General features: G+C 38.5%; 1 protein-coding gene across 1 annotated transcript in view; it reads right to left on the minus strand.

The window, feature by feature from the left end:
- The window catches only part of fign (fidgetin), a 39,769-nt gene extending 17,710 nt beyond the window's left edge, over positions 1–22,059 (minus strand). Inside the window, exon 1 of the mRNA XM_053681062.1 lies at positions 21,784–22,059. The gene's annotated coding sequence lies outside the window, so the exon portion shown is untranslated. The remainder of the gene's footprint in view (positions 1–21,783) is intronic.
- Positions 22,060–24,160: the final 2,101 nt, after the last annotated feature.

Consider the following 24,160-nt stretch of genomic DNA (forward strand, 5'->3'; position numbering starts at 1 on the left):
TCATAGTAGTTCACACATTTCTTACAAATTCAGCAACCCTGTGATGTGCATAGAATGGTGCCAAGCCTGGCACACTTCACATTTGCTGTAAATAAAAATAAAATATGAGTATTTTTCTGTCCTCTAGAACAGGGGTTCTTAAGCTTCTTGCCACCAGGGACCCCTTTAACTGTAAAATTAATTCATGCCCCCCCCCTCAGTACGGATTTATTTTATGAACATAATCCAACCATTCAAATATTAGCCTCATTATTTAAATGTGTGCAATTTTAGTTTTTGGCTATTAATTGGAGCTATTTAAAGGGAGTGCATTTTAATGTTGAACGTTCCACAGACTAAACATGTTAGATCCAAGTTGATATTATTTATAGGCCTACATCTTTTTGTGTTATTGAGGTGTAGATTAAAGCCATTATTTTCAAGTGACCAGCCAAATGCATTGGGTGTGGTCTAGTCATGGCTGAAGCCATAAAGACAAGCTATAAAGGTGAAAATACCTAGTCTCCATCCTCCCATACAACACAACATTTCTGAACAAAAATTCACAGCCTGTTTTTTAGCAAACAGATATAATAACAAAAATCACACTAAATTCATCACAGCATTGTTAATGTACTTGCATGTCATCATTCAAATGCAAATTTAAACGTTCCAACCTTTCCACATAATCATAGATGATTTCAGAGCGGATGAGGCGCTGGTGTTGACAGTGCTGCCTGCACTGCCTAATAGCCCATGATGGCGTTCTGTCTGCCTAACACTCGACAGGCGAAAGAGACAAGTGTTTCACATTTGGCATTTTCTTATGCAAAGCAATAATTCATGGGGTCTCGAGCATATGCGCAGCGCCATTGTTCTGTCCAAATGATGCTCATTAAGGCATGACACCAGAGGCCAAAAGACTGGCGAGCCAGTGGAGCGCTCTAAAGCAAGCTAAGCACATCCACAGTCGTTGGAAAGGCCTGCTTCAGTACTACAAAGAGAATAGAATTAAAATACTCTGTCTCTCTCACAAACAAACATAAAGCAATATGATGAAATGTTTTACCAATAAGATGGAAGAATGAACCAGTGTGGACAAATACAATTCTACATCAGTATGCATGAAGAATTTCAACTTTAGCCAGGAAATGTCTTAAAATCGAATAACACATGAGACAGGCATGTGTCAGTGACTCAGCAGGTCCTTCTGGATTGAATCCTCCCAGTGTACAATTGATTGTTCAACTGGCTGAGACTGACAGTGTGGGTGTCAGGACATATTTACATTTCTGCATTTTGTAGATGCCTTTATCAAAGGCGGCTTACAAAGGAGTTACCGCCCACACGTACAGATGTTCACCTGTGGATTTAAGAGTCTTGCTCATGACCCCAGCATTTGCTCGCTAGTAGTCCTGAGATCTGATCTCACAACCTTCGGACCTAGGTTAGGGTAGCACTGGAGTTGTGGTTGGGCTTGGGTTAGGGTTTACCTAAGGTAAAGTCTAGGGTTAGAGAACCTTAACTGCTTAGTTACCCCTGTCCTGATGTGAGGATGTTAAACTTGGTCTGTGGATTCTCTCTCTCTCTCCTTCTCTTTGCCTCTCACACATTCCTCATCTTTCTCTTGTGCACACACAATGTCTCTTGAGATCACTTACACACTTCAAAAGAGAGGAGCTCAAGACTGTGACCTTTCTGCATGAAGCATCGTTGACCAAACCCTATTTCCTCCCCAAAGGGCTCAGTCTCAAAGCCATAAGCCATCCAGGGATGGAGCAAAAGAATCAAGTCAACCTGCTTGCTCTGAGCAACTACCTAGATTCCCTGGCTTCACAAAACCAACCTAATCAGTGAGTTTCAGAAAACCACCAAGCTGCTAGTCCACACGTCTGGCTCTTCAGAACTAAAGGGACTCTCTGGAACCACCCTGAAGTGAGCTCTGGAAAACCACCCAAACCTGGTAACCACCCCAACCACCTAACTGGCTACCTCTAGACAAACACTCATGAGTTCAAGAAAACAACCATAGGTTTCTTGCTCCACACACCCGTAACTGCAGTCTCTAGACAACCATCTTGTCCTTCTGGTAGATGTTTACATGGGGCTGTCTTTTTTAAAAATCCCATTCCCATTCATGTCTGAAGGAATTCTGACCAATTCCTCCAGCACCAATGGACACTCTTGACCACTTCCACCCGATGCAAAAAAAAATGTTTGAGCAATCCCACTTGCTATCATTTTTTTTTCCTATTTAGTTATTATGTTTGTTTTACCTGCATGTTATATTTTCTAACAATCTTATTTAGTTATATTTACCAAAATATAAACAAATTAGTTATTGAAACCTGAGTGACTAAGCTAAAGTATTCAGTTACTGAAGTAAAGTACTTCAGTAAAGTACTACAGTAAAGTACTTTACTGAAGTAAAGTACTTCAGTAAAGTACTACAGTAAAGTACTTCAGTTACTGAAGATGAAAGAATGAATGCTGTAACATATCACACTGTGCCAGGTCAGCACTGTGTCATATTCAATATGCTCAATTGTTAATGGACCTGGCCTTTTCATATAAACTTCTGACCACCCACTCCTGCGTGCATGAAACAAACAAACAAACAAACAAAAAAAACCCTGTTCCCACAGCTTTGTTGTTAGTTCCCACAGGATTCCAGGTCCAATGCACACCTCTGCCTTGTTGCTTTTGAGAACCAACCAACCTGCTAGCTCTAGAGAACTGAATTATTCCTCTGCATCCATACAGCCACCAAAACCAATCTTCGAAGAACCACTCACCTAGTTTGCTCTAGAGAACCAGTATTACCTGTTGGCTCAGGAGAAAATCACATTGACCCACAAAAACAAAAAACAAAACAAAACAAATCAAAAAACAAGAAATCAAGGCATGGCCCAAGGGAAGAATTTACATTTGCAGACTTAGCAGATGATTCTGTCCATCACAAAACAGACAACAAAAAAATATGATACAAGCACATGCGTAAACACGGATGTGCATTCGTGACTGAACTTCTCAGCAAATACAAAGACAGCAGGCAGTCATTTAAATTACAAACCAATAGACCTGGTCCATTGCAAATGAGCACATTACCTCGTTCAGTGGTCCGATTCAGCCCTGTGATTACTTCACACTCACCCTCCATTAGACACACCACAACAAAAGTGATTGTGAAGTGGAAAAATAAACTCTGCATGGGATAATCCGATTCCTGTTAACATGTTTTTGATGTAATTAATAAAACCATTCAAGCGCCACTGTGCTGTTTGTGCAAATTTCTGTTTACAGAAGAATAAAATGCAAAGCCTCCACTCTGCATGGGTGGTCGCAGCTGAACTATTTCTGATTAGATGAAAGGTGCACTTGAACACAAGTCAAACATTTAGCTCTGACCAACTGTGAGAAAAGGCACCTCTTGGAAAATTAGATATGTTACAGAGATACAAATATGGCAAGTGGTTAATGAATTCTTACACTCTGGCTACTTAGCAGCCTGTGAATTTTGCAGTACGAGTCATTGGAGTGCTTTGCTAGATTGTGCTCTCTTACTGTTCATCAAGCACAAAAACACACTCAGCAAGTGAAAAGCCCTGTCACCATCTTCCTTCCTATACTCCCAAAGTCATTTACATTTTTTTCACTTCTTCTTCTACCCTTCTCTCTGACACCAAAGGAGGATTTAAATGTGAGTCTATATTTAACTGAGAGAAACCCTCAGTTCAGAGTTAATCATGCAGGTGCAGGGTGGGATGGGGAGGGTACAGTACAGGTAAAGTAGGAGCCCAGCTGCACTGAGCCCTGCAATGCTTGCTACTTAAATAAACATTACAAAAGCTCCACTTAAAGGTTTTACCCAAAATAGACTATGCAGCTATAATGCACCATAGCAGATGCTACAAGCATGTGACCCACTGCAGTCTCCTAACTATGGTCACCAGAACTTTCAGCTGGTGATGGAGAAACATACTGTATATAGCACAAAAAAAGATATAAAAGATAACATCAAATTAATTTTGTGTGTATAATGCTTTTAACAATAGAAATATCAGAAAAAGCAGCATTACAGAAATCCAGATGCAGATTTAGATCCCTGATGATCAAGCCAGAAGTGGCAAATAAAATGAGGAACACTTGAGAGGAACAAGAATCAATAGACTATCATAAGCCACAAACAGAGGCAGGATTGCAATAATTAGACCTATAGATACCCTGAAATAAAAAGGACCACTCATGAAGATTAATAATCGGCTACACCAATTATCATTAAAAAAAAAATCCTGACCACATGCAATATGTTTCTATAGACATTTCTATATGGTTCATGAGATATTACTACACATAAATGATTTTAAATTATAGTTGCATTCTGCAGCATAGCCTCACTGTCATTTGCCTGCTTCATTTGCAGAAAACCAGAAAACAACGAAACCCGCACAGCAGGTTTTTTTTTCTTTTAATATAAGTGATTATTATATTATTACTGTTGTTTGTATAGACTAATAAAAAATGAAAGATGTGGTAACTGACCAGCCCTGTGACTTATGAAAAATGTAAAGCTCTGTGGGTACTGGATATCTGAGCGAAATTTAAACAGCCTCATTGGTACAGCCAAGCTCTAAACCACTGCTTACCTTGCTCGTCTACTGATCACTGATTGAGGGGGGGAGTCTGAACAGCAGCAGATCAGTTTAGATATGTATTAGTGTATGATGTAGCTTAATGCCCCTCAGTAAAAACCAATAGAAAACAATGCATATGGAACACAAATAAATCTAGATTTTGTGCTACATTTGTGTCTTTCTTAAGCAGATTTTATTAGCCTTAGTAACTTCAGGCACACATTTTCCTTAAGGGAGGCCCTTAGCCCCATGGTACTCCATATTGATTTTTAAGTCTCTCCTGATTGAAAATCCTTTGTAGTGCAGAGCAAGGCTCAATCTGCCTCTGGGAACCAAATTCGTCCATCTACTTCACAACTTAAAGACATGTCTATTTATGAGTTAGCCAACTTCTAGTCGAATAAGTTTCACTTCACTAAAGCTGGGGGAGAAATGACACTACGGGGAGATCAATATATGCAAATAAAATGGGTCATTTACATATTTTACATTATAAAAGTAGGCTTATATCTAAGAGGATGTTCAGTGTAGCACACATCGAGATTCTACTCAAGCTCTTCACTCTATACTGGTAGGCGTTGATAGTAGAAAATTGGCACATATATGAACAAAGCTCTTGAAACTCCCTGCCTGGGAAAGCTTTTTATTTTTTTATTTTTCAGGAAAAGGTACATAACTGCAGAATGCAATTACTGCCACTGATCGTATATCAAAATGACACCTTGTTTCCTTACCATTAACATGCAAGTCTACATGCAGCGTATTAACAAATAGAACATGTGACTGGAGTGTCTGCTGCTTTTGTGTTAATGTGATCAAGCCAGGCGATAAAGCATGGCTGAATGTAAGAAAATCAAGAATTAAATAAATAAGGAAAAGCTAAGCATGTCAGTGAGCTCTCACAGTGAGATATTGTTCTTGCAGTAGTGTACAAATAAACTGCAATTAAGAATCTCGATAATGCTTTCACTGAACGATTAAGCATTAAGAACAGTAGACAAAAGAGAAAGACAACATGGTGGTCAGCTGTAAATAGCATTGCTCCGTCTGGAATCCATGGTGCTCGGCGGTCACTATTGACTGCGGTGGCAGGAGAAGGTCAGGCGCAGAACACGGGCCGCTCAAAAGGTGGAATGAGGAAACTGAAGCAATCTCTGGTCAATATGAAATAGAAATCTCTGGACTGTACTGCACCAAAGTTACTGGAGTGAGGTGGCCCTGCTACATGGGGAACTTTCCTGAGCGGAGGGGGGTGTTATGGGAAATTGGCTCGCCCACTGGCACAGTCTAGCATGGCTCAAATAGAGGATCACGCCACACACATCACAGAATACAGATCTGAGCTTTATACAGCACACAGAAGGCAGTGAAGTGTGTTTCAGCACCCTGTAAAACCGACTGAGTGCTTTATCATCACCAGGAGCATCCAGCAGGTCTACAGCTACTCCGCTTAATATGTACACACTTTTATCAACAAATTAACAGTATGGACTGCCGCATAGTACTATATATCAAGCAGCTAAAGACATTTTATTGATGATTTCTCCTGTTTTATTTTTCATTCAGACTGATTTTATCCGTTTTTACTCTTGTTTTTTCCCTTTTGTCTTCTTTTACTTATTCATGTTTTCCCGTTGTTTAAAATATTTCATTTTATTGTTATTGCTGCTCATATTATGTCCCTAATTGATTCTTATTATTATCTCTTTTATTGTCTGATTAATTATGTATGTATGAAAGGTACTAATTATAATGATGATAATGATAATGATGATGATGATGATGATGATTATTATTATTATTACTACTGCAGTTTGTAATCTCAGTAAGGCTTTAATTAAACTGACCAGAGAGCAAGGTAAACACTTTACTAGACACGTTTCCTCTTCTTTTTCATTTCTGATCAAACTAAGGTCAACTGTTGATGATTAATCAAAACGTCCACAGAAAATCTATCTGAAATCCTTTCTGGAATTTTTCAAAATGCACACAGAACACAATAAAAAAAACAAACAAGCAAAAAACAAAAATGGTGGCATGTTAAGAGATTACAGGCTTCTGCAGTATCAGTATTATAAAGTCATGGATCACGTTGATGACTAGCAAACAATATATTTTCCCAAGTTGTAGGACTTGATCAATATAATGATAAAATCTCAAATTGTTATAAATTATATCACAATACAGTGACATATTTATTTTGCTGATTAGAGTATAAAAAGTTTGTACTGAATTTTCATAATAGAAAAAAAAGAGTTGTACATTTCCCCCCATAATTTTTTACTCTTGATTAAAATGAAACCTTGTCAGTTTTCCAGGGTTTTTTAAAGCAGCACTACTATTTTACTGTCCATATTTAAGAAAATGTGTATGCTTATACTGCAATACTGCAAAATGTCTAAGGACTATCATTAGACATTTATAAAAAATAAAAAATAAAATAAAAAAAAGGCTTTATTGGCCTCCCTAATCTCAACTGTCATGTGAGCTCAATCCTGGCATCTGAACTTGGGTCTAATCTGGTCTGATTTTATATCTTATGCAAAACCTAAAACCGTCTCCTGTCTCTGTCTCGCCTCGAGTTTCCTGGATCAGTGTGTTCTGGAGACGTAGAGCCACAGGTCTCTGGGCACAAGTACTCATCTGTCTCTCTCGCTCTCTCTTTCTCCATGTGAGAGCGACAGGTCTCTGGCACACGTTGATCCATCTCTCTCATTCTCGCTCTCTCATTTTCTCTTGCTCAAAGAGTGATACCTCGCAGCCAGTGTTCGTCTGTCGTCGCCGTATCGATTTGATGAGAGGGAAGAGGTATAATTCAGAGCTAATGCAGGTGTGATGCTCAGCTGAGCAAAAGCATCAGCAACCAGCACACACACACACATGCACATACACACACACACACGGGTAATGCACATGCACACACATATATCCCTATGAATAGAGTGTAAGAATAAAACATTTACAGCATACACATGATAAAACAAATCACATGAACAGATTTGTAATGTGTCTAAGTCTAAGCACTAATGTGCAAATAATGTGAATTCTCCCATGCGAAAATGACTAGGAAGTTTCTATAAGGTCATGGATATATGAATCTCTGTGATGGGTACAGCAGTGAGTCTAACCTTCAACATCACAGCTGTGTAGTCCATCAACAGCACAATAAATCATACAGCCAAACAAAACTGCTGCTTTTAACCTCCTGGTCCAGAGTGTTAATAAATATTAATAGCGTTCATTGCACACCACTTTCAGCTCTATTTAAGAGCCATAAAAGCAGCGTCAGTGCCCATTCACAGCTACGCTAATACTGGTGTGCAAAAAAAAATGTTTGCTGACAGCACCATTGCACTTCTAAGTGGATGAATATTGAACTGACATTTTGCACACTACTCTGATCATGCACAGTTTTCCTTCCTGCAACAGAGCGCAAATGAATTCACTCAGCTTCCATGTCTTTCCCAGGACTGAGCCTGCAATGAAAGCAAAGCGGGTTTACAGAGAACTAAGGCGGCTCACTGGCTGTCTTAATGGCAGTAAATTGAAAGCGTTAGCTGGTGTGAGGCCTGAAGGACAGCTAGAGGCGGGGTGGGGGTGGGGGGGGGTCTGGGAATGGGTTGTAGAGCTGAGAAAGGACAAGAGAAAATGTGACGCAGAAAGGTGTGAAAGAAAAAAGGACGCTGTCAATTTGTCATGATTAGGCAAAGTAAAAGGAGAACTAAACTAAATGAATGAATACAACAGGTCCTTCACCTTCACCTCCTCTCAGTATGCAAACAGCATGCAGTCTACATGCAATTTAATGCCTATCCCATAAAGAACACACATTACAGTAACCTCCATCTGCCATCTAAGTACTATGGTGATCAGAGTCATTTATTTACACTAAGATAGTCATAGTTTGTCATTAAACAATGTAATGAAATGTAAAAAATGTTGTTATTGAACAGGTTTTAACTTCCTGTTCACTGGCATTCTGCTGGTCCACTGAGCATAATGAGTTTGTGTAGAACAGTGAGTCCACACACACACACACACACACACACACACACACACACACACACACACACACACACACACACGCACACAGCTCAGCAGCTCAAATAAACCTGAAAGGCCTTCATGAACGGCCACCTTCCATTAAGAGAAAATGAATGTACAATTATTTATGTAGTTAAGTAACGAGTGAATGCGAGTGCGTATTTGCATGTACCGTATTCTTCCCAATTAAAAGCTAATTAATTAGATACAATTCTATTAAGGAACAAATCCCACTCATCAATACACAGAGCCCGAGGTCATTCGCTGCTCAAATGAGAATCGGGTTTCTTACACTGCAAGCCACTAAAAATAACCCACTAGAGCACCGATAAATAAAATAAAAAAAAACACAAAAAAAAAAACACTCACTTCTGCAGATGACTCATGGATTCACTTAAACACAAGTACACAATGATTTGGAAAATGGAAAAGTAGATACAAATATAGGCAATTTTTAAAGTACAGTGTATGTTCACCTTATATAAGTAAAATTTTTCATTGCAGAAATTGAATAGAAAGGTGAAGATGGCCTAAGGCCAACAAAGACGCATGAGCTCATTTCACACAAGCTTACATTTCACACTACCTGAAAAATACAGCAATCTTCATTACCTTCATGCAGGAGTGTAATTTGAAATAGCAATATTAAACAATTTATCAAAATAGTAAAGGAACACAAAGATAAATATTTTACCAACATCAGGAACTAGTCAAGAGCTAAAAAAAACATTTTTTGAGTACATTGGCAAAAACAAGAAACGAAAAGTGATCTGTGTATTTGGGATGTGCTTGCAGAATTTCTTAAATACTTGTCATTATGCTTGTCTCTAGTCTGTGTTAATGGAGCTCTCTGTTGTCTTTGAACAGTGTTCATAATGTTACCTTTCTTTCCTACACACAATGAGCAGTTCTGTTCTCAAGTTGTTTTTGTCGAGCCTCAGACAGCGACGTTTAATGTTAAAGAGCCAAAATGCTTCAGAACCAACATGCAAAACTACAGAGTGTTTATCTCTGTACTATACCAGTGTGTGTGTGTGTGTGTGTGTGTGGGCTGATTTTAAACATTAAAAATAACAAAAACTGCAGGTCACCAGTAGTACTGCTCTCATTAAAGCTCAAAGCTCATCTGTGTTTAAGCTTCTAGTCAAAGCATCAGATTCTTACTGAAGTTGCTCTGATTGGATTCTGACACTGGCCACACACACACACACACACACACATACACACACATACACACATATATATATATATATATATATATATATATATATATATATATATATATATATATAAACACACATGTGTAAACACAGCCTGGGGGTGGTGGGAAGGTTGTAGTCCATGCTGCTGGCAGCGGTATGACGTAGCAGCTTCTATTTCCAGAGAAAAAGGGTTGACGTGAGGCTGCTGTGAGTGTAACACTGACCCCCTATGACCTTTGACCCAGAACACTGCCTGAGGCTGCAACTCGGCAAATCCTCATTCGTTTGCAATTATCGCCTGGGCCCTTTTCTCACGAGAGAGCTCAGGCTAAATCTGCACTCCGGTGAGCAAGAATTTAGTCAAAACTGGCTTTTAATCGAGGCCATGCTGCAAGCTACACACAGGTTGTGTGTGTATGTGAGTGTGCGTGTGCATGTGTGTCTCATTGCATTTGAGGAAGGCTTTACTGTTTTGAATTCCTCCATCACTGCTTCTAAGAAAAGACTGGCTTCCCTTGCAAGAATTGGGACCTAAATATCTTTTAACCGGTGCCACTTTGGTGTGTATATGTGTGTGTGTGTGTGTGTGTGTGTGTGTGTATGTGTGTGTGTGTGTGTGTGTGTGTGTGTGTGTGAAAATCCCAGGCCTTCACTGTTTTGTCTCGCTCTGTCAGTGCTCTGGTTGTAAGTGATGGCAGATGAGAAGCAGACTTTCCCTCAGCAGTGTGTGTTTTCTGCACTCATCTGTCACTAGTTTACATACATGCAGTGACACCTCTAGTCTCAGCGGGAAGCCGATGTCAGCGTTGTGCCCCGCTAAAGGCAGTCTGCTTGGGTATGCTGCTTCTCCAGGTATCCCTCTGGAGAGGCATTAGGACTTAGTGACAGTATGACAGCACACACTCACACACACATACACACACACGCACACAAAGGCTTACCATACAGACATACAAGCGCAGTCCTACACAAAGTGCTGACTTAGCGCCACATAAATTTCATCGGACACAAAATTATTTTTCAACCCCTCAGCCTCGGAGCTACAGAACTTTTGGGATGAATAATGGAAACAAAGAGGTAAAAGGCTTTTGGGAACATTAAAAATATGCTGGGGATGAGATATTGGAAAAGTGTGGAAGAAAGGGGAAATATTTCTGTGGGATATAAAAAAGGGATAAAAGGGACAGATAGAGCAATTCACCACTAATCGTCTAAACAAGTTCTCAGCTTCCTTGGCTCATTCTTTTCTTGAGACAAATTTAAAACGTGAGTCATAATCCAGATCGCACCTGCAGCCTCTCCTCTGAGTCTCGAGGGCTGAGAGGTGCAGGTGAACACAAAGCCAAGAAGCGTCACTCTCTTCTGGAGCTGCTATTTTGGACAGTGTAAAGTCAACATTACTCCCCAAGGTTTTCTGCTGATAATGAGCACAAAGGAGGCGTCAGCCCTCATAAACCTTGGGAATGATGCTGAACTCCTTATGAGCGCTCATTTTTTTCTCATTCTCTCTTTCTCTTTTAAATTAATCTAATTCCATGTGGACAATTAAAGGGCCCGTCAAGTAGGCCACACTCTAAACAAGCTTTTTTACTGCTGCCTGTTTCTTAAAGGGAAAGTGATTCTTAAAGGGCAACAATGAACTGAACAACAAATAAATATTTGATGTGCTAACACAAGCTCTGCTTCTGTGCATAAAAGCTATGGCCAATTATCTGTTCCTTTTTCAGCAAGTGTCATAGGGTATAACCGCTAAAACAAAATGCCTTTATTTATTTAAATCTCTTTATTTCCCCTTCTCTCTGTTTTGTTAAACAAACTGTCAATGATAGAGTGAAAGACAGACTAAAAAGAGTACAACTAAAGAATGACACTCTGACCTGAAGTAATGATAAAAACACAATGAGAAAACAGAGCAGCGAAATTACGGACTAGAGAAATAGTCGAAAAGTCAGAAAAGTCAAAATAAAATATGTAACTGGAAATTAATAAAAAGGAAAACAGATCATTAATCATTTTTTAAACAATCTGTTATGAAGCATGTAAGTATTAATGTTTTGTTTTGTAAATAATAACAATAATTATTATTTATATATATATATATATATATATATATATATATATATATATATATATATATATATATATATATATATATATATATATATATATAATATAGTGTGTGTGTGTGTATGCACAGGTGTATAAAAGCATAGTACAAAATGTATGCTTCCTTTCTTTTTGTCATTTATCTGTACCTAGTGGTTTGTATTGGATGTATCTGCATTTCATTAAGAGAAGCCTTCAGGCTCATTCACAATCAAATTGGTTTGACTTTCCACCATTGAAATAGGGTCAGTTTCAGTAATTTAAGAGAGGTAAAAAGGAAGGAGAAAGGGAGGAAGTGAAAGAAGAGGACAATGAGAAGGGGAAAAAAAAGGGTGGTGGAGGTGATGGTGATGACGGTGTTGGGGAGGGGGCAGTGTGGGGTGGGGCAGTTGTTATGACATCCCGAAAAAATAAAAACACATCCATGTCCCTAGGGAATGATCATTACAGCTCTCCTCTACTAGGCCTCTAAACACAAATGGTAGTGATATTAATCAACTGATTCACAAACTCTTACTTTAGTAACAAGTAATTAGTGAAGAAAAAAATACATTAAAAATAAATTAACAGCTGCTAATGCAGGATGACAGCTGCTAATATCCAGTCTGACAATATGAATATATATTTTATATATATATATATATATATATATATATATATATATATATATATATACACACACACACACACACACATACATACATATATATATATATATATATATATACACACACACACATATATAGGTCAACCTCACCTTTGTAAGAAATTTTAGAATAATCGAATAGAAGCAGATAATATATTACAAGAGACAAAAATGAACCCTTTAAACTTACACTCATTTACAGATCCAGACTAACATTTATCTCATTTATCTCCATATTATTTTAATAGCAATTACTTATATGCCTCAAGATGAATAACTGAAAAATAAGCTGAGAGTATAAGGGGTTAAATATCTGTAGGTGTGAAATGAAGGCTCATGTTGGTCAAATACCTCTTTTCTACAATGATGAAGTTAGACCGTTCGTTTCCCACTGCAGCACTTTGGTAGTCCATGAGGTAATATGTAACTGCAATGCAAGATATAACCATAATGCTTGTTTAAAGCACCTTCTACATAGGAGTATGGCTGAGCTTCAAAAAGCCAAGTTATAGTACAAACTGCATGTTATTTATTGCACATCTATTAGCAGCTTTGCTGATCCTGACAGGGACAGGAACATACCCCATCGGCCCAAATAGCATCACGCAGGCTGCATATTAAAGCGGCAGGCGGTGGGGTAATACCGGAGAGAGAGGAGGGGAGCAGTAAAAGCCAGGGTGAGTCAGGGTCAGCATTGTGTCGGTGAGCACCACAGCTGAAAAGTGCTGCTCCACAGACGGCTGAGATGAGATAATTACATTACGGCTCATCATTAGCGCCGGCAGCCTCCCCCACCGTCTAATGCCAGAAGCCTCCAGTCAGAGCCGAGAGCCAGCCGAAGGGCCAAGAGTGTAGCTACAGACTCCTGATAAGTTTCTACAGCCCCTTTTAACAGGAGTCAACATCAAATATTCAAATATATTGCAATGTGATCAGGCTCAACCAAACCTCATGTATCTTCCATAATATTTCCTTACACAGTTATTCTTCCAGTCCATAGATTGCAAATAGCCCTGTACAGCATCCAAATACCAGTGTACACCAGTGCAAAGGTCAGCCCGCTGCCCTACAGCTCTAGCTGGGTAGCACTAGCTCAGAGCATTTCAGCACTGCTGGTGGATGCTAACCACTAACCTCTCTGTGAGGCTTTGCATGCTTCAGGCCGATCCCCCTCTGTAGGCCTGACACTGTAAACTTGATGGCATTTTACCAACATTTCTTTCTCTCATTCCTCTCCTCCACACTCGTTTTACCGAGCTCCTGTGTGCTTCTAGCTTTCAGTCCTAAAGACAATCCTCACACAGCACCTCTGCATTGCCGCCCGGCTTCTCTACGTCAATCCCTGGCATGATGCCAAGCTGCCAACCCGTTGGGCCCCCACCAAGGATGAATGGAGCGCTAGGAAGTTAGCGGAGCGCCGCAGCAATCGCGCACATCTCCCTATGATCATCATACTAATTAAGATCCAACTGCTTTTATGTGATCTTTAGTAGTACATCAAAATATCAATTTGAGACAATTAGCTGCTGAACGTGATGACTCAATTCATCATTCCTGAAGGATTTCATTTTTCTTTTTTTCTTGCCAGTGGGAGGAAGGAGCCAAAATATTGGCACTCACATTCAAGCACATGAATGTTTTCTGTCATGCATATCAATGGACAATTTTTCTCAGAGGCTAATTTCAATGCATTAATTACAATTTTATGTTCTCATTAGATGATATAATTCGCTCTCAAAGCTGAGCTCAGAATAACTGATCTTCTGAAGCCATGTTTTTTTTTCCCATGTATTTGTGTAATTTACAAGGCTTCCAATGAATTTAAATGTCAAGAAACATCAAATAAATGAATAGGAGAGAAGGGTTTTTAGCACCCTGTAATAAAAGCACGCTCCGCTTGCTGGAAGGAAACAGGTGACTTTTTGCACTGCACCCTTTAGACAGTAAGGGACAAGAACTAATTTACAATTTTACTCAATTAAAACCCTCCACATCCGCATATATCAAGGACATAGAGCACTGAAGAAATTGGAGGGATTTAGATATATTATTTGGCCAAGGATACAAGGATTTCGAGTGCACAGGGGGAAAAAAAACACATTGGTATTCCAGCACGTTTTAACAGGCTAAACATATAAAGTATTGTGGATCTTTGTGATTATCATGGTGACTTTTTTACGCTATATTTTTACATCAGTGGCCATAAAAATCCTTCCTGGAGAGCACAGCACACCACAGTGAAGTGAAGGAGGACTGCAAAAGCATGTCTCATTTTTCAAGGTTGTTCAGTGATAAAAGCACGTTATTGGTGCAGCGGGAGACAGCCACAGACAATCCATCTGCACCGCTGATATTCTGCACTCTATACAAACTGTCGTTCTGCTGTGGCGCAGGTCTTGCCAGAGCTGTGACCAAATCGTTCAATTTCACAATTTCGATAAGGCCAAACAAGCAACAAACACCACCAGCACAAGAGCAAGGGTTAAAAGAAAACGCTTCCTTAAATGAAAGCAGTGATAAAAATTCACGCTGCCCTCTGATCTGACCGCAAACAGCTTTGATTTCACTCTCCAGCTATCAGAAAAATTCTGAACTAGATTGTAATGTCACTGCAGATGATAATGCGCGAATCCTTAGCACCCGAGTGTTCATCATTGGCAGGACTTACAGCTATTCCCATCAAAAGCAAAAGTAAATAATAATAATAATAATAATAATAATAATAATAATAATAATAATAAAACGTTTTTTCTACTGTGTGTCTATGCAGAAAATAATTGCATTGTTTAAAGTTCCAGATTTTCTAATCACAATGAGACTGACGTAATAATAATAATAATAATAATAATAATAATAATAATAATAATAATATGCTCCACCTCCTAACAGCTATGCTGTCTGTCTATTTCTCTGTTCATGACTACTTGCCTGCCCCTGAACTAAAGAGCATAAAATTCTGCCTTCATGGAGCCCATTAAGAAGGAAGTTTATCATGTCTAATTAGAATGTAAACAGAGAAATGAAGACGTCAGTGATTAAGGTAGACGTGTACGCTCCTGTCACTGGGGGTATACTAATTGCTTGTATAAAACTGTGAATGCAAGGGAATGTTGAAGAAGACTGGTTTAAATGTATTATGACTGAACCTCACTGTAGCCACCTGGGGATCAACGATTCTAAAGCGTTTCCCAGCAGACGCTCTACCGTCGCTTTGCTTCACGGCCAGACAGAGATCCGGTGAAGGGCAGCTCAGTGTTTCACATAGCAAGGGAAAATAAACCCAACACAGAGGACATATGTTATGTTCACTTCGAATGGACAACATGAACCACTACCTGTGAGCAAAATAATGAAAAGCCATTAGTTTGTTCGGTCTGCATCCGGTAGACGTCTAACACGGCACGATTCTGAGGCACGATCTCAAATTTGGTCTGAACAAAAGTCCACTAACAATGCTGCGTTATTTCTAAATAAAACAACCAACTGTTTTATAAAAGCCACAACATAAAGAGGGGAAAAAATCCCAAACTGGAATGTGAGCAGTTCAAATTCTGATGTCAGCTCAGTGTGATTGCTGTGGTTATGATGCTGTCAGGTTGTGTTGCCTTGGTGAAGCATTGTAATGAATGGAATTCCAGCGTGCACAGCAACACATTTACGTCGATCTGTCAATCATTATTACTGCGGCGTATTTCAGCCAGCCGCGGATTCGCCAGCCGCGAATCGAGCTGGTGATCGAAAAATGCTACCCAATATCTCGCACACACACACACACACACACACACACACACACACACACACACATACACACACTATGTCTAGCTTTTTTAATATGATATGAACTAAAGTTCGCCATTTAATTAGCAGCTATGATAGGAAGGAGTGAAAAAATATTAACTTAGATTTCAGCCAATTTGTCACGTCCACAAAAGCAGTTCACTCTGAAAACCTTCAACAAGTTGTCTGTACAAAATAATTAGCTAAAGAAATCACTAATAAAAATGTATAAACATTTATTTGCAGATTTCTGTCATTATTTGTGTATTGCAAATTGTGTTTTGTCCTACTGTACCAGGCATTACATTTTCTTTTTTTTTTTTGCACTATATTACATTCAACACTGAATGGAGATTGTTAACTTAAAAAAACAAGACGATGGACAAAGGCAGTCAGTCGACTCATCAGTGCAGGACAGGTGGAGTAATAAATCACTGCACATGCTATTTACAATAATCTCATAATGCTCATACTACTGCAGCTATATTCCCATCCAAATTTCTGTTTAGGTAAGCTAAAGCTAAAGAAAATAGCAAAATGATGTTTTAAATTGATCCACATTGACCAATTGCTTTGAGAAATTTTGGACGAATTACATTTAATAACTTAAAGCTGACAGTTTGACGTTTTTTATTGGCGTGTTCTCATTGCCATTTAGAGCAGCTCTGTGGAATTTTCACCATATTTTCCCTTTGGCTCCATGACTCAGGACAGCATGAAAACACGAGCTGGGGTTTCTGTATACAGCAGGGATAAATGATAATATCTATTTAAAAAACATGCATTCACATATGCTGTCAATCAGAGAGTGAGAGAGAGAGAGAGAGAGAGAAAATGGAAAGAAAATGTGACCATTGAGCAATATGTGTCTAAATAAGCGTGTGTGTGTGTGTGTAATGGGGGAGGGGGGAAAGCAGAGGGAGCATGTCAAGGATTTGAGGTCCTTCATCTCTGCAGCAGAGCATACACATCTCTCAGTATAGCAACAGACAGCTGCATCTCCTTTCTAACGTGTCCCAACTTAGACCATCGGGAGAACTGACAGCACTCTCCGAAACGCACAAAGATAACACAGCCAGCTGCCACAAGAGAAAGAGAGGGAGAGAGAGAGAGAGACAGAGAGAGAAAGAGATGCGGGAGGCTCTCTCTGTAGAAGTGGGATTTGTATTTGCATGTGTCTCTCCCTGAGGGGTTTCCTCAGTTTTCCTGATGAAAAACACACGAGACAACATTTAACATATTTGCTTAAAGATGACAAGCCACTACTGATTTCATTCGAGCCAGGCTTTTGTCTCGAATGAAGAGTGGGGGGTGAGACTGAATGAGGTTTGTTACAAAGACTGACAAATGTATCCGTCTGTACGGATGAGTGTTTCATCAATTTGAAACAGGCCCTGAGATCCCCCAAGGTGCTCGTCTAGCAGCAAGCCGACTTCTTCTACAGCTTCCTTTAATTGTCACCATTACGCTGAGATAAAATCTGTCAGTCTCATTTATACAAACAATCCCAAGAGGACTGTGCCGGTTAGACACCCAACCCGTTACACTGTGCCAGATTTTTTAGAACACTGAGGGTTTAGGCAAACTACTGAAGAAGTAGAAAATCAACCAACACCTAGAGAGTGAAATTTTACTCGTTAGGAGTTAACCGTATAATGTGTGTCACACTGACTTTATGGATAATAAAATGTCAGATCAAAGTGCCAAAAACTAAAAAATAATAATAACAAGCCGCATATAATGCCACTTGTGGGTTCTGCCTAATTTTCATTGGAAAAATAATAACAAGAGCCAAACTTCACTTAGAAGAACATGTTTGAGAAATATCTAAATAAAATACATTCAGTGTGTTTAGTTGCAGGGAAAGTTGCTAAATATGTGATTGTGTATGAGATGAAAAATTATGGCTTCCTTTAGACCACAATACTTATGTCGCAACTCACGACACTCATATGTACTCCTGTCAAAAATTCACACTTTTGACAACAAAAGCAAAATAATTATCTATGAGTTCAATTTTACTTAGCTGGAATTGCTAATACAACCTTTATCATCAAAACTTACCAGCAAAAATGTTTAAATATATTTCACAAATCTGAATTTTTAGCTTAGAATAAATAATGATACACGCAAAAAAAACTAAAATTTTTTTTGCTCCTGTTAAAATGAACAAAACCATTCTGAAAACACTTCTGAAAAAAATTCTGACATAAATGTGAAAAAGAATTAATAACTAAATAACAAATGTTATGTATAGAATATAAAATTATTAATGTGATAAAACGTGTATGTGTGTATCCCTAAGGCTGCGTTCTCAACAAGAAACACATCAAGTTAAAGAGGGTGCTGAAAAGGGGAAGGGGCAGCATCTGTCATCGAGCACACCACAAAACTCAACATGAGGTTTCATGTCAACACACACACACGCACACGCACACACACGCACACATTTACACACACAAACCCACATGCATGCACCCACAATAAGGAGTGAACGGCAATGTCACGTTGGTTAACGTGTTGATAGGCGTGCCTGGGATTAAATCAGAAGTATGTGAGACCACCGCAGCGTTTCGACACATCCTCAACTCACTGTGTTAAAATAATCAGCCGGGCCAACAACCTTTAGAAAAACGACTGCTGCAAAAGCTGAAACTAAAATCTGTCCAAAACCATCCAGTTACATGCTGGGTGAGAGGGGCTGATTGAAAAGACTTGCACTATCACAGATTAAACGAGGGGACTTCTGTCCTGACAAATGAAATATAAGAAACAGTTTTATCATCCATAGAATACAGAAAACTTACAGAAAAAAAAGCCATGAGCAGTTTCCATTCTGATAAGAACACTGTAAGAGAATACACTTCAATATAATAAATGCTTGCGTAAATGTGAATGTAAATTTCCCTACTGATGGATCCTCAGCGATAAAGAGTAGTTGAAAACACACTTGAAAGTGTGTTAATTGTCTAGTTAAATGCAAATGCTGCTTATGTGCACATAAACTGATTTTTCATTGCTACTAAAAAAATACTCTTTCAGGAAAAAATATGTTTTTGTTAATGGTTGTAATCTAGCCATGCAGAAGTAGATATAATAAAGTTGGATAGAAAGCTGATGTGTGGTTAACACTGTCCACAATTAATCAAACAAATTGTGGAAAAGGAACAATTCTCACCTGATTTTTCAATTTTAAAAACAGCGTTGTAAAAATAACGTAACTTGCATGACATGACTCAACGTAAAACATATATGGATAGTTAAGTCAATCTGAAATGTGAAAAGGAACTGTAGGAGTAATAAAACATAGCCTATGTAAAGCCAGGTGTAATTAAAGATGGGAATTTCTCAAATCTAACATTTATTGTTGGTTGCAAAACTATACATCTGCGTAATGTATGAAAGGGTATATAACACACCTTGTCCTGCACTGCTGATGGAGGAAACAACATGACACTATACATGAAGCCGAATTTAGCTGACTGTCCAGCAAACTTTCTCTCTCTCACTCTCTCTCTCACACACACACACACACACACACACACCACGGGTAATATTAATTCACATGATACATAAAAAAAAAAAAAAAAAAGAATAAATAGTGAAATGTGCATGTGCATGCCATGCACACAATAACATACATAGCTCAAACTAATACTATAATTACAAATTAGAACTAATACTATAATTATAATTGCTCCATAGGTGTAATAAGATTACAGGCCTGCAGTGTTTACAATGAAAAAAGTATAGAAAGAGCACCAAGAGTTAATACGAATTAAATTTGCTGATTGATCTTAAACTGTTACAACTGCTAGAAAAGAGGATTAAAATGAGTGCAATAATGAAATTAAGATTTTAAATGAATATAAATATAACAAGTATAAAAAAGACAACCTAGACTCTTACTGAAACTGAAATTAATGATTATTCATAACACAACACACAAACTGGATAATAACAATAAGAAGAAGACGAAGAAGAAGAAGAAGAATTGTTATTATTATTATTATTATTATTAATAATAATAATAATAATAATAATAATACTAATAATACTGTTGTTAATGTTATTGTTGTTGTTATTGCTGTTGTTGTTATTGTTATTATTATTATTATTATTATTATTATTATTGTTGTTATTATTGCTTTTGTTGCTGTTAAAGCAGTCTAATGCTTAGAGATTATAGTCTACATGTGCTTTAGTGAGTGCTTCTCCAACGCTGCTGTAGTAGATAAATTACTTTCTAAACGCTTATCTAATCTAAAACACGTTTATTTTGCAAGGCGCTCAAACAGGTAGGCGATCTGTCACTACACACAGATATTATCATCATTTAATCCTGTCGCGCATGCAGAGTAAGATTACACACAAGGCTACTGTACATTGAAATAACACAAAAAAAGAAACGTACCATCAAGAGCGGTGCTACTGATCATCTCTGCCGGGATAGAGCAGGGGAAAGTGGGGGAGAGAAAACAGCAGAGCCGCAGGAATTCCGAAAGCCGGGGCTTTTTTTTTTTTTTTTTTTTGCAGCGCGGCTACTCTTCCTCTCCGCTATCGGATTTTCCCCCTCACCGTGTAACCCGGGGGTGGGGAGACGGCTTTATTTCATCAGGTACTCATTTAACCTACATGCATATATTTAAGGAGGAGAAGGCAAAAGCAGCAACAAAAATGCTACTGGGGAGCTCTGAGAGAGAGAGAGAGAGAGAGAGAGAGAGAGAGAGAGAGAGGTGGGGAGTAAAACCACACACATGAAGCTCATGTCAGTTTTCTCCCCAAGCCTCCTGCTCCAACTAAATACCAGCGTTTGTCTTAAACCCGACTTAAAACCACGTTATGATCTGGTGCTACTCTCTCAGCATGTCGTCCCAGTGCGTTTTAAAAATAGATCACAGCCGCGCGCGCTGCTGCCCTTAACGCAAAAAAACGCTCGTTTAGCCAAATGGCATAACAAACTTTTCAGCGTAGAAATATCGCAACGCACTGACTTCCCTTTCGCCAAGAAAGTTACTCTGAAACACTTCCAACCCCACCCCAAAGTGAGAGCACTTTCTCTCATCAGAGCCTGGAAATGCCGCGATGATTAATGTAACTCGACTATCATTCAGAGGCACCAAACTTCACCCAGTGGGGGTTACTTTGGCATTTCATTACCGTAAAAAAAACAAAAAAAAAAAACAAAAACATAATAAAGTGAATATTTTGAGATTGAATTTCAGTCGTCTGTGTTTGGTCCTGCAGATTTTTACGGGATGATGATGATGATGATGCATGGAAGTGATCCTATCCGGAGAGGCGTGCTACGCGATAAAGCAGCAAGGCGCTCTTCCGTAGTCCAGCGTTTCTGAAATGGTCGCTATGCGGCTGAAACGGCAGCATTAAGTCTTACCTGCGTGTGTAACAGGGGAACGGCGGAGGTCAGAGCGACATCGATCCGATGGGCTCGTGGAGGGACGGCGGCTCGGGCTACGCGCGGGCGCTGGCGATCTGAAACCATTCCAAGTTACTGAAGGGGACGACTGACCACTGCCTCTGCCATGTTGGAATTTCAAACCCCAAACAGCTGCGCCGTGCAACAGCACAGCACAGCACGCCGCTCACTGCGCATGCGCCTTGTGCCGAGAGCCAAATTCAAAGCAGGGCCGCGCGCGACGTGTTGAAGTCCAAACGCAGGGCAGAGTCACTCACTTCCTTACTCATACGCATGCACACACACACACACACAGAGACAACAATACGTTTTCTCTTTCTACATACATCATAATGTCTGTCTTTGAATGACTTAACAGAGTTCTTGAAATATTTCCAATAGAGAAGTAAAGTGGATAAAATTCATAGCTCTACACTACAGCATAGAAGAAAAGCATTGAGCTGTTTGTAATAACGTGGAGTGTTACTGACAGGCTCATCATAAAATGTGACACGATTCCAAAGTAACTTGTCAATTCGACGACGCATTAAAACATGTTTAAACGTCATATTTTTACTACCTGGATGATGTGCTTGGATATTGTCACATGCTCTATTTCTAGACACTATCTCCTTTTTGTCATCACACACACACGCACACACACACACACACACACACTGATCATACACATTATTAAAGTGTTTTATAAATGCTACACTTTGTATGCTTGAGCTTGACTAAAATTAGTTTTGAAACATTTAACACGTCCCTTTTATAATAAAACAACAACAACAACAACAACAACAACAATAATAATAATAATAATAATAATAATAATAATAATAATAATAATAATAAAATAATAATGATGATAACAATGTTTAATTTAAAAAAAGAGGTCCAAAGGCACCCAATACCAGGAATGGCCCATATACTTGCCATTATAAAACAAGGATATATAGGAATATTTTAAAATAAATGTTACAGTTGTATTTCTATACATACTAAAGAAGTAGCTCAATGGTATATATATATATATATATATATATATATATATATATATATATATATATATATATATATATATATATATATATATTCTTTTCATATAAGGGTAAAATAAATGTTCATCAGATTTGCCAGGTCTGTGTGACAAAAGCTTATAACAGTTGTTATTCAAAATAAATTTCACCAAGGTCATGAAATTGTCTCATATAATTGTCAGAATTGTCATAAAGAATGTCTATGAGCATGATAGGCCAATTCACTGACTGAAATATTATATTCATACAGTAGCTAATGTTGATACTGACGTATATGTATAATATCAGACCACCTTATGTGACCACTTGTGCTGCTTTGTTGATAAATCAGTTATTCATTTTAAAGCATATTATCCCTTAAATACTTTGAATTATTTAGTAACTACTATAAAATATAAATATTAAAAGGTTAAGAGTGCAAAATAAAAGTCTAGACCTGCCAAGGTGTCTTGGGAGTTTAAGAGATGTATTTAATCTAATGTGTAGACTATGTAAAGTTCCCAAATCCTAGCTGTTGGAAAAAATGAAAGCCTGTTGCAACACTGATCTGTGGTGAACTGATCAATATACAGTTGTCTGTTTTTGTGATTGCTATTCACTGGAGAATACTGAAGTGAACTTACCTGGCCATAATATGTATATCAAACTTACTTGATGTCAAATCATAATATGTCTGACTGTCATGTCTGGATTTATTATTGTTGTTGTTATTATTATTATTATTATTATTATTATTATTATTATTATTTTGATAGTCATAGATTAAACCTCATACATCACAACAAGTCCAGACACCTGCCTGTCTCTTCCTGTAGCGGTTCATCCACTACCTTAACTCTCATAAATAAACCTGGGTTTGGGAAGGTGAGTTTATATGCATTGGTAAAGACTGTCACCCAGGTTCCCACATGACTGTGACACTTTGTGTGTGCAGGCCTTGGAGTGATGCATTGATCTGGCCCTGAGCAATCCCCCATGAGCTCAGTAGCCATTTCCAGCTCAGCCTGCAAACCCAGAGAGGATTCCTGGTGCCCACCTCCAGTCCATCCGGGACTCTGTAACAAATGAGTGCCCTCCTCAGTCCAAGGTAATAATCTTTTTGGCACTGTCCAGCTACTGTATCTTTTATTGCTGAAGCTAATTTTGATTTAACCAAGTCCTATTCCTCTTTACTTTTTAGGAGAGATGAGTGTTCAGTGTATTGGAACAAGGTTGATGTGATGAATAGAACAGAAAATATATGGCAGGATACTTAAATTACATTATGAAATGTAGTGGAGTGGAGTGGAGTGGAGCAAGAGAAGGAAAAGGAG

Source organism: Ictalurus punctatus, chromosome 6, assembly GCF_001660625.3.
Source record: "Ictalurus punctatus breed USDA103 chromosome 6, Coco_2.0, whole genome shotgun sequence".
In the NCBI taxonomy this organism is placed as follows: Eukaryota; Metazoa; Chordata; class Actinopteri; order Siluriformes; family Ictaluridae; genus Ictalurus; species Ictalurus punctatus.